This window comes from Lathamus discolor, chromosome 3, assembly GCF_037157495.1.
Source record: "Lathamus discolor isolate bLatDis1 chromosome 3, bLatDis1.hap1, whole genome shotgun sequence".
NCBI classification, from domain to species: domain Eukaryota; kingdom Metazoa; phylum Chordata; class Aves; order Psittaciformes; family Psittacidae; genus Lathamus; species Lathamus discolor.
Window position 1 is genome coordinate 150,233,384 of NC_088886.1, and position 9,628 is coordinate 150,243,011.

A 9,628-nucleotide genomic window follows, 5' to 3' on the forward strand; every position below is an offset into this window, starting at 1 on the left:
CAATTTCCTCCCTTGGAAAGAGCTACATTTTGGTCTTGTGTTATATCTGATATTCCCTCTCTGGCGCTCCACTGTTTTATTAGCTTTTCTTTCCCCTCTCTCTGCATGACAGCGCCACACGGGCATGGATCAGGGAGCAACACGCCGACTGCTGAGATGCTGTGGTGCGTGAAGTGATGCTCAGTCGATTGACACGGGCTGAACTCTCCGGTGAGGTCCATACCTGAGCTGTCCTGATGCTGCTCCCTGAAAACCAGCATCACCAGCACATTATGGTGAATGGTACTTGTGTTAATGTAATATAGTGGAAGCAGAAATGTGACCTTGTTCAGGTCTCTCTTGCTTACAGGCTGCATAAATCCACAGGGTTTGATTCTTGCCCATAGCACACTGTGGGACTTTTCCTCTCTAACACCTTACTGGGGCTGGGAAACTAAATAGGCATCTGAATGTCTGGGATGCATTGCCTTCCTAAAAGTCCAAATCTAACATGTAAACTCTAATATTTCATCTTGTCAACCATCCGTTAGCTTTCTCTTCTAATTAGGGACTTCTTTTTAAGCCTGTCTTGCTTATGGAAATTGTCCCTAAATGTGGCAGGGGGTTGGAACTGGATGAGATTTGAAGTCCCTTCCAACCCAAACCGTTCCATGATTCTATAATACTTGACTTTTTTTCCAGAGAGTTTAAAGAAAGTCTGTGTCAGTTTCTAGCTTTTATTTCCAGATTTTAGATGTAACATGCCCAGGTACAAGGTTTTGCATCTGCATTAAGATAATACTTTCTACTGCTAAAGATCGAAGTTCGTGGACACATCTACAAAAAATAGCACAGATCCTCATTATCTTCATATCTCTGTCATTCTAGTCACCATGAATTGGCTAAAATATTAAAGGTAGGATGTCATCACCAATGACCACTGCATTTCTAGTTTGGAATGACAGGGAAAATGAGGGTATTGACAGAGCTGACAGAATTCAGGAAGGAGAAAAGATCAGGAGTCCAATTTTGGTCACTTTGAATTAGAATTCATATGGAGACATTTAGCAATAGGTGTCAATAGAGAGGGTAAAAGGCAAGGCTGAATGAAAGGAGCCACGTTGTGATCAGAGGGGTAGATCTGAGGGTTGTTGGTATAAAAATGGCCATTAAACTGTCTATGTGGATAAGCTGTTCTGCCATGAACTTCGTTGTCAGGAGAAGCAGAGGTTCATTGTAGGATGTTCCGCACAAGAAGAGGAAGAGGAAGGTGGTAACGGAAGGGGAAGGATAAGAGAAGCAGACGTTTCCAGAAAGGCTCGTGAGTCCTGGGGTTTAGTTGAAGGATGAGCAAAGGCTTCTGAAACAGAGTTGAAACAAAGACTGAAGTTGTGGACAGAGCTAAAGACCTGGCCTCATTTCCCTTGAAGAAGGAGGTCTTAGTGGTGTCCTGCAGGATTGTCCTGTCTTGAGCCATTCTGGGCTATGTTTCAGGTTAACTAATAGGCACATGTGTTGTGCTGTTTTGGAATCTGATAATAAAAGCTTCAGACTGTTGCTGTGGGAGGATTTGACAATGTCCAGAGGTCCCTTCCAACCTCAGTTATTGCATGACTCCTACAGATACCAATAATATAAGTGCACGGTGATGCTATCTGAACTCCTCAGCAGCTTCTGAGCCAAACTCAGTCAGATTTGTTGTTTTTTAGTTTAATTTTGAAAGAAAACCATGTTTCAATGCAGGAAAAGGTTATATCTGTGTTCTCTCATACCAAAGCGGGTCCAGGAAAGGCACTTTCATGTACTGTCAGAAGATAATCTGTGTCACCTCTCACAGCACAAAAGTGAGGGGTAAGGAATTATTATTGCCTTAATTGTACAGGTAGGGAAATGGGATGAAGAAAGGGAGAAGCTCAAGGTCACATTGAAAGTCTGTGACAGAGCTGGAAACAGAATCCAGGCTCTTTACTCCAATCAATACATTAATAACATCGATGGCTGTCTCTTTCCTCCCTTGCACATTGCCTCAGTGAGGAACTTACTACTTTATTCAAAAGCTTGTGAGATTCATCAGTGCCGCTCCAAACATAACAGCAACGGTTCTATTTTTGCAATGACAGCTTAATTCTCTCTAAAACTGAAGCTGATGAGCAGGGCTGATGGCTTTAAGAAGATGCTCCATGAGGAGGTAAGGCGGGATTGAGCCATATTGCATGCTCTCTCGCCTTTCAACTGTCCTGCCTGGTGCTAGGAAAGTCAGCAGAGAGCAAGTGATGTGTTTCTGATTGCTGCCTTTCAGTCTTGCAAAATAACTCCTAAAGCCAATTTGGAACTGTTACAGGGCCATCACTTTACAGTGGAGCTGCTGCCAGCGCCAACAAACAATAGCAGATATGATAATAAGTGATTTCAAAGCATCTGTTTCGCACGGCTTCCAATCTAGCAGGAGAGAAGAACAAATGAAGTTGACAGATTTGCTGCTGAGCAAAAGTTATTGGTAAGTAGTCGAATTCACAGTTCCTTTCTGCAATGTATTTTTGCATCAAGGCTCATTTTCGACTTCCCAAGTCAAAAGAGCCTCATTCTCTCACTGGCACTGACTGAAAGCTCTACAGTTACACGCTAGCAATGTCAGAGGAAGGCTCCTTATGCATTATCACATTATTTTCGCTATCAGTTCAAGGAAATGGACACTTGATTCATCTTTTCGCATATATTGATTCAATCCTCCTTTTAATTTAGCACTGGAGAAGGCTATTAGCCTCCATTCACATTTACAATAAGATAATATAACCTGATAGCTGTTCTCCCAATCCATTATGGAAGAAGGATAAAATAGTTTTGTTTCTGTATGTAAGGATCTATTGACTTATTCTCCTCAGCTGCATTTGTAGCAGTTGCTGTCCTTAGGACTGTATGTCTTAATAGCATTTCACTAAGGTGGAATATTGATGAAAGCTCCCTCTGAAGAGCAGAGATAAAGGCATGGGTAATGCCTTTCACTCTGAAAAGGCATCCAGCTTTTTCCCTTGAACTTCTATTAACTGTATTAAGGACTGTGCAAAACAAACACCATCTCTTTCATCACCATTAATCATTCTTTTACAGTTCTCAGGCTGCAAACCTGAATCAGGTTTCTTGGAGCAGCATCCCTCAGCTGCAGCATCCATCAGCATCGCCCGAGGCCCCTCTAAGAGTGGCCCTCGGCCACATCACCCTATCTGAGCTCCAGCACAGGTCACTATCTGCACAGCAGATACTTGATCAGATGGTCCAGACTGATTTGTGGACTTGGCGGCTGCTCCTTTATTTCATGTGTTATCTTAAGCCTGTCTTGGCTCTCCCCAGCACACAGGTGTTGCATTAGGCAGCTCCATGGTGTCAGCTCAAGCACGTTTCCCCATGTCCCTGCTCCATTCCTGGCCTCATTACTCACAGCTCAGTCACACCAAGAACTTTTAAGAAGCAATTTCTAGGCATGTACCCAAGAGCCCTTTTCTTTCATTCAGAAACCAGTGATTTTCCTCTAATTCTTAGCTCGGGATCATAGAATCCTGGTTAGTTTGGGTTAGAAGGGACCTTAAAGCTCACCCAGTTCCAACCCCTGCCTGGGCAGGAGCATCTTTCACTAGACCAAGCCCCATCCAACCTGACCTTGAACACTTGCAGAGGTGTTTTGAAGAACAGACACTATGTCCTGCTGTTGTAACTGCAAGCTCTGGTGGGGCAGAGAGGTAGTTTCACTGCTCTTTAAAACCAGGAGGGTGGAAAAGAGGGGAAAACCTCAGAGGTTTTGCTAAGAGTATGAAACCCAAATGTACTCTACCATGCTACACGCAGAGGTGGTGGCTGCCTCTCTGTTTCAGCCTGCGTGGAAGGAAACACTACGGGGTGGTCAGGAGGAAGAGTCTTCTGCAAGAGAAAATCCAGTGCAGGAGGTGGATGTGTTTCACTTCTGCAGCCTCACCCATTCCTGTATTTGATGGGGAGCTTGAACATGCTGCTGGGTCTTTGTAGGCCCTTTTCGGCTCGATTGTCAAAAATACAGCACAGCCAGTAATAAACATTACATTCCTCTATACCCTCTTATGCCTGCCCATGAATCAAGAACTACTTTACAAAGTGGAAGATGAGATACACACAGTGGAAACTTCTTTTTCAGTATTGCCCAAGACCTGCCTTTACTTCTAATATAGTGATCCATTTCCTGTTTATTTCTGTTAATGCTTCTCATACAGGAGAAAATGTATCAAACATCAGTCAGATTTTTCATGTTGCTAGAAAAAGAAGTTTTATCTGTATCATAATACACTTTTTCTTAAAAAATAATTAATTTAATGTGTTAAAAAAGTCACGATTCTAATCGATCTTGCCATGGAAAAGGTGCGACTGAGTTAAATTAATACATAGGAGACTTGTTTGGCTCTGCAGTAGCTCCCACCGTTCTTTGAAAGGCTGCTCTTTTCTCGAGCTCCTTATCTGAAAAGGTTTCCCATGTCTTCATGCAAGCGGTTGTCATGCTTTAGAAAAAATCACAAGCAGCAAAAAGTCAGAATTGTCAGTTCAGAAGACACTGCTTGTTCCACTGGGTAAAACTGAGAAAGCAACGCTGGCAAACGATCTTTAGGAAGGCAGAAAAACCCCGATGGAAACAGCGGCGGAATGAAGATAAAAAGGGTTGCAGGCTTTATTCTCATTGAAGGTTGGCAACGGGAAGTCTGTTGGCGTAGAAGAAGAATATCTGATAGGTCATCTGTTGTGTAATGAAGAATAGAAGACAGAAGACAAGCTAGGAGAAGCAAGGTGATTCCAAACCTCGGAGGAATGTAAGATCTTATGAGAGAAACTTGAAAGCAATACCTTTATAAACTGACCAAATTTAATTTACTATCAATGAGCCTTGTAAGACTGCAAGCTGACAAAGCCCATTTGGAACACTAGGGGTACGGCTGAAGTCATACATTTTTCTCCTGTGGAATCGTTTTAATATTCCCTTCCTTCTTGCGCAGGTTTTCTGATAAAAATTTACCACAAAGTTGTCAAATATTTCCTTGTCCTCCGATATCTGGGCTTAGTTACTCAGTAGCTTATTCTGCCTATCCATCTTCTTCAGTCACGATAAAACTTGCTTTGTTTTCAAAGGGCAAACAAAAGCAGACAAATATGCTGTCATTTAATATGCACAGGTTTCTGCAAATCGTCTATATTGTTCTGCTTTTTATGCTCCTTGAGAGACACTGGAGTTGTCAGTAGGGTTTGAGGCAGGTTTTTAAATGCTTGGCTTCATGATCGATAAGCATCATAGCAAATGCATTTGTGATTTCAAGTTTGGATGGGGCTTGGAGCAAGCTGCTCCAGTGGAAGGTGTCCCTGCCCGTGGCAGGGTTTGGAACTGGATGAACTTTAAGATCCTTTCTACCCCAAACCATTCTAGTATTCTATGAAATGCTCTGCATGAGGTTCTGGTTGCTCTTCTTTTAGTTTGTGACACTTAGAGAGATGCAAAAACTGTGTTCTTTACACTAGGAAGACATTTGAATGGGATGTGATAAGGGCAGATTGGCATAGTGTTATGGGAATGCTTTGGGTACCAACATCCCCAGGCCAGGCTGCACTCTCTCTTTGTGGAGTAAGAAAATAGTTCCTAGTTGATTGCCAAACTCAGTGATGGCCAATAAGCAACTCCCTCATGTTGTTGTGGTTTAGATGGTGTAAGGATGCTGGAGGGTGGTAATCTCCATTAGCACCACAGGGTGAGCCTACCTTAGACACCCAACTGCAACTTGGGGGCCACTGCGGCAAACCACAAATTGACTTCTGTATCATGTAGTATGGAAAAATGTCTGTATTTATGATTGTGATGTCACAGTGGTGTAGTACACCAAAAAGCAAGAAAGAGTTAAAAACGAGCATTATTACAATCACAGTTCTTTACCAGAATCCTTTCTCAACCCGTAATGAGGAGATGCTCTGTGCGTGGTCACACTAATTTTAGTTCATCTTGTTTTAGATACGTAATAGAAAAACCAGCTGAATTAGGCCAAACCTCTTGGCTCTGCTGTGCACTTTTAAATGCTGAGAAGTAAGAAGATTGTTCCCCCCTTCCCCCCAGATCGGGATTAAACTTGCATTTTCAGGGTTTTGTGCCAACAAAATCCCTACTTTGCTGAGCTCAATTTCTCTAATCTCGAGCCAGAGGCCAGAAGCAGCGATGCACTTCAGAAACAGCAATGGCCACATTGTGTATGTGGAAGAACTGGGAAGGATAGGTTAGTGGTAAGAGCAAGTTTCTTATCTCTATAACCATTGTACTTTCTCAGTGTGGTCCATGTCTCCTGGTTTCTCACATACTTGTATTAGAGTTGGAAGATTTCACCTGCAGCACAACATGTACCTATTAAAATCCCTGCCAACGCGCTCATATTGTTTTTAAGAGGATCTAAGTTTTCCCTCGTAAAATTCCAGTGGGCAATGAATTAAAAATGACAACTTTATATACAGTGAAAACAAGAAAATAAAATACACAAAACATCGCTAATGATCAGTTCTTGAAAAATTTACCAGACACATACTACCCAGGGAGCTAAACTCATTAGCAGAGACTGAGGAAAGCTGAGATACTCCAGGATGAGGCTCAGGCACAACGTATTCCAATGGAATCTCTTCAGCAAAATTGTTTTGTTTCCTCCACAGAAGTATTTGGTAACAGCGTATTTTCCTTTAAAAAAATGAAAGTAGGAGGATTCAGCATCTCATCAGCCATCCTGGTGTTTACGTGCTCAGAAGCCGTTCCCTCCTTGGGGAAGGCAGAGGAGTTCCTAATGATGGGCTGAAGTATTCCTCTTTACAAGGTGGGTACCAGTGTCACTCCTATTCCATCCTCCGCATTACCTCCTCTCCCACCAGAGCTGATGGGCACTTACAGACCTACAAAGTGACAAGGGCCATCTACAGAGTGCCAAGAACGCTGTCAGCACTCAATAAATTGTAATAATTAATAGTACCTGGGTGACCTCACCCGGTGACTGCATGACATTGGATATATTGGATGACAGTACACTCCAATCCATTAACTTCACCGAGCTGCCTACGTACCATGTGTGGCACTTGAATGCTGACACCTTCCAGAAACAGACAATTGTTTCGTAGCTCATTTGCAAACTAAAGGAGATATGAAATGAATTAAACTTCCTGCAAACACTCAGGAGGTTTACAGAGAGTCCTATCTCTAAGTCTACTGTACTATTTCATAAAAGAATTCAGTATCAGTGTAATTATTAATGATAATTCTCAAGTAGTTGTGCTGCTTCAGGATTTTTCAGATTAAGAGTGTAATGAATTGGTAATAAAATCCTAACACAAATTTATTCCTAAATACAATTTCCTTTCTGGTTGTGAATCTCCTTGCGTTTAGTATAAAAGATGTACTTGTTGAAATGGCTTTTTCTCTGGCAGTGTGGTTCAAAGATGCATGTCTTCGACAAAGTCAAACTTCCATTAGCAAACCACTTCAGAAAAAGTCTGCCTTTTCTTTAAGCAGAAGGAGGATTTGACTGATGTGTCCTTGTGTGCTGCAACGATAAATGTCTTGTAAGTGCCCACCTGTACGTGCAGCCAAGTAGCGGCATCAAGAGGGGGGAAGACATTGAGAACTTGAGCTGCTCCTCTCCCTAATGAAGCCCATTAGCAGCAGGACCCAGGCTAGTAACCATGGCCCAGTGAGAAAGGCCTGTTTACTCTTGATTGTGCCTCTGTGCTGGCTGCCTCCATGCTCCCAATGTCAATCCTTCACCTTCCAAACTGTCTGCACTTACCCCCCTAATCATTAACACATACCTTTATATTTGTTCCTTTTGCATGCCATTAGGTCTATGTGACTGCACATTTGCGTCTCAGCAGCCTTTCCTGCAGACCAGTGAGTCCTTAGAAGACAGAAGATGAGTCCCAGATGTTGAAGAAACGTGGTAGCACTTTGTGGATTGCAACTGGGACAAATAAAAGCCAAAGTTTTAACGTTTATTGGGTACCACAAGGGAGTTCAGTTATTAATGCAGAGGTGGTGACACCTTTTCCTCTGTACTTTCATTTCAAAGCCCATCTCTTGAAACTGTTTTATCTTGAATTAAGTTTCAACCATCGAAGGTTTAAGATGAGCCATAAAGTAAGAAACCCTTCAACCGTTCCATGTTCTCCTCTCATCTTTCCTCCTCTCATTGCTCTTTCCATGAGGCAGCATTGGTGCCCAGGAAGCTGGTACAGATGCTGGTACAAACTTAGCGCTTGCTGAGCTGTCTGTTTTGGCCAAAGATGTGTTTTTTTCCAAGGAAATTACAGGATCATCAGCTCTAGAGCAGGTTGCGATTTCATGTTGGTAATTTTGATAATTTTTTTGTGTGCTTTGATGCCTTGTTAAAGAGCAAAAAGCACAATTTAGTTAATCTGGTTGGGGCAGTAAAATCTGGGTGTTGTTTTCATTCAAACCACAGGTCTGCTTCTTATTTAATATCCAGTAGGAACATACCTTCCCGGTTTGATGGTGAGAACTGGCTCTGAGTCCCGGTTTCCCATCTTTCTAGTGGATGTGGTCATGCCATACCTGCCAGTTCTCAGCAGGAATGGACCACCAAGGCCAGTCCTTCTAGGGAAGCTGATGAAGCTGGATTTCCTGTAATCTAAAGGAAGATCCCCCATGTATTACATACCTAGTTTTTGCACCCTTACCTATGCTAAATCCCAGTGACAAACTCGAATCCAAACCTTATGTGCCCCTCACAGATGACGATAACTCACCCTGGAAACGCCTCAAAGTCTCATGGGTGAACACGCCATCGTCTTCTTGCAGCAGCAAGGCTAGCACTTAAATGGGTGAAACATTGCTAAAATATTGATTCCTTTGCACGCTAAAAAATCCCAGAGGAAAAAGTACTTTTGTCCTGGAACACTCCCAGAGAAATTTAACACTGACAGGGTTGTTTAATGGTATTACCATGAAAAAGAATTGATGTTTGCTGAAAATGAAGATATGCTCTTATTCCATTCTCAACTTTGGCCTCCAGAGAACTAATTTGCCAAGACATACTTTTTCTTGTATTTAAGACCACTGGAGCACACACTTTACATTAGACATCCTGATCTGTGTTAATGATGGGCTCTGGTAAAATTTTCATATATGAATGCATTTTTCCTCCTGATCCGATTTTCTGCTCAGATTATATTAGCATATTTAATGTGAATAATGGTGGCTTCCTGTTTGTTTCAAACTCTGGAGAAGCGGACTTGGGTTTTCTCTAAGTTATGGTTATAACTTTTCTCTAACTTATTGTGTTGCTGCTTATGGCAGGGGGTTGGAATGGGACGAGCTTTAAGGTCCCTTCCAACCCAAGCCATTCTAGGTGTCTATGAGTCTATGATTATCTCCAGGAGTAAGAGCTACTGGCTGTGGTACGTCCTAAGCGCAGGCACAAGAGATAGCTCTAACACAGCGCTGTATTGTAGCCTTCTAACTGAAAGGTTAATTGTCTTCGAAATTGTTTGCACATGGGCAGAGCTGCAAGTCCACATGCTCATTTGACTTCCCTTTCAAGCTAAAGTGTGGAGAATCAAAACGTCCAAACTGTTTGTTTCATGTTGGAGGTTGTAAATGGCTTGT

At 42.4% G+C, this 9,628-nt stretch overlaps 1 long non-coding RNA gene across 1 annotated transcript; it reads left to right on the forward strand.

Moving 5' to 3' along the window:
- The first annotated feature begins 116 nt into the window (after positions 1-116).
- Positions 117-6,701, forward strand: LOC136011333 (uncharacterized). Its single transcript, XR_010611337.1, has 3 exons — positions 117-210; positions 2,321-2,476; positions 6,673-6,701. It is a non-coding gene; the product is annotated as an uncharacterized LOC136011333 (long non-coding RNA).
- Positions 6,702-9,628: the final 2,927 nt, after the last annotated feature.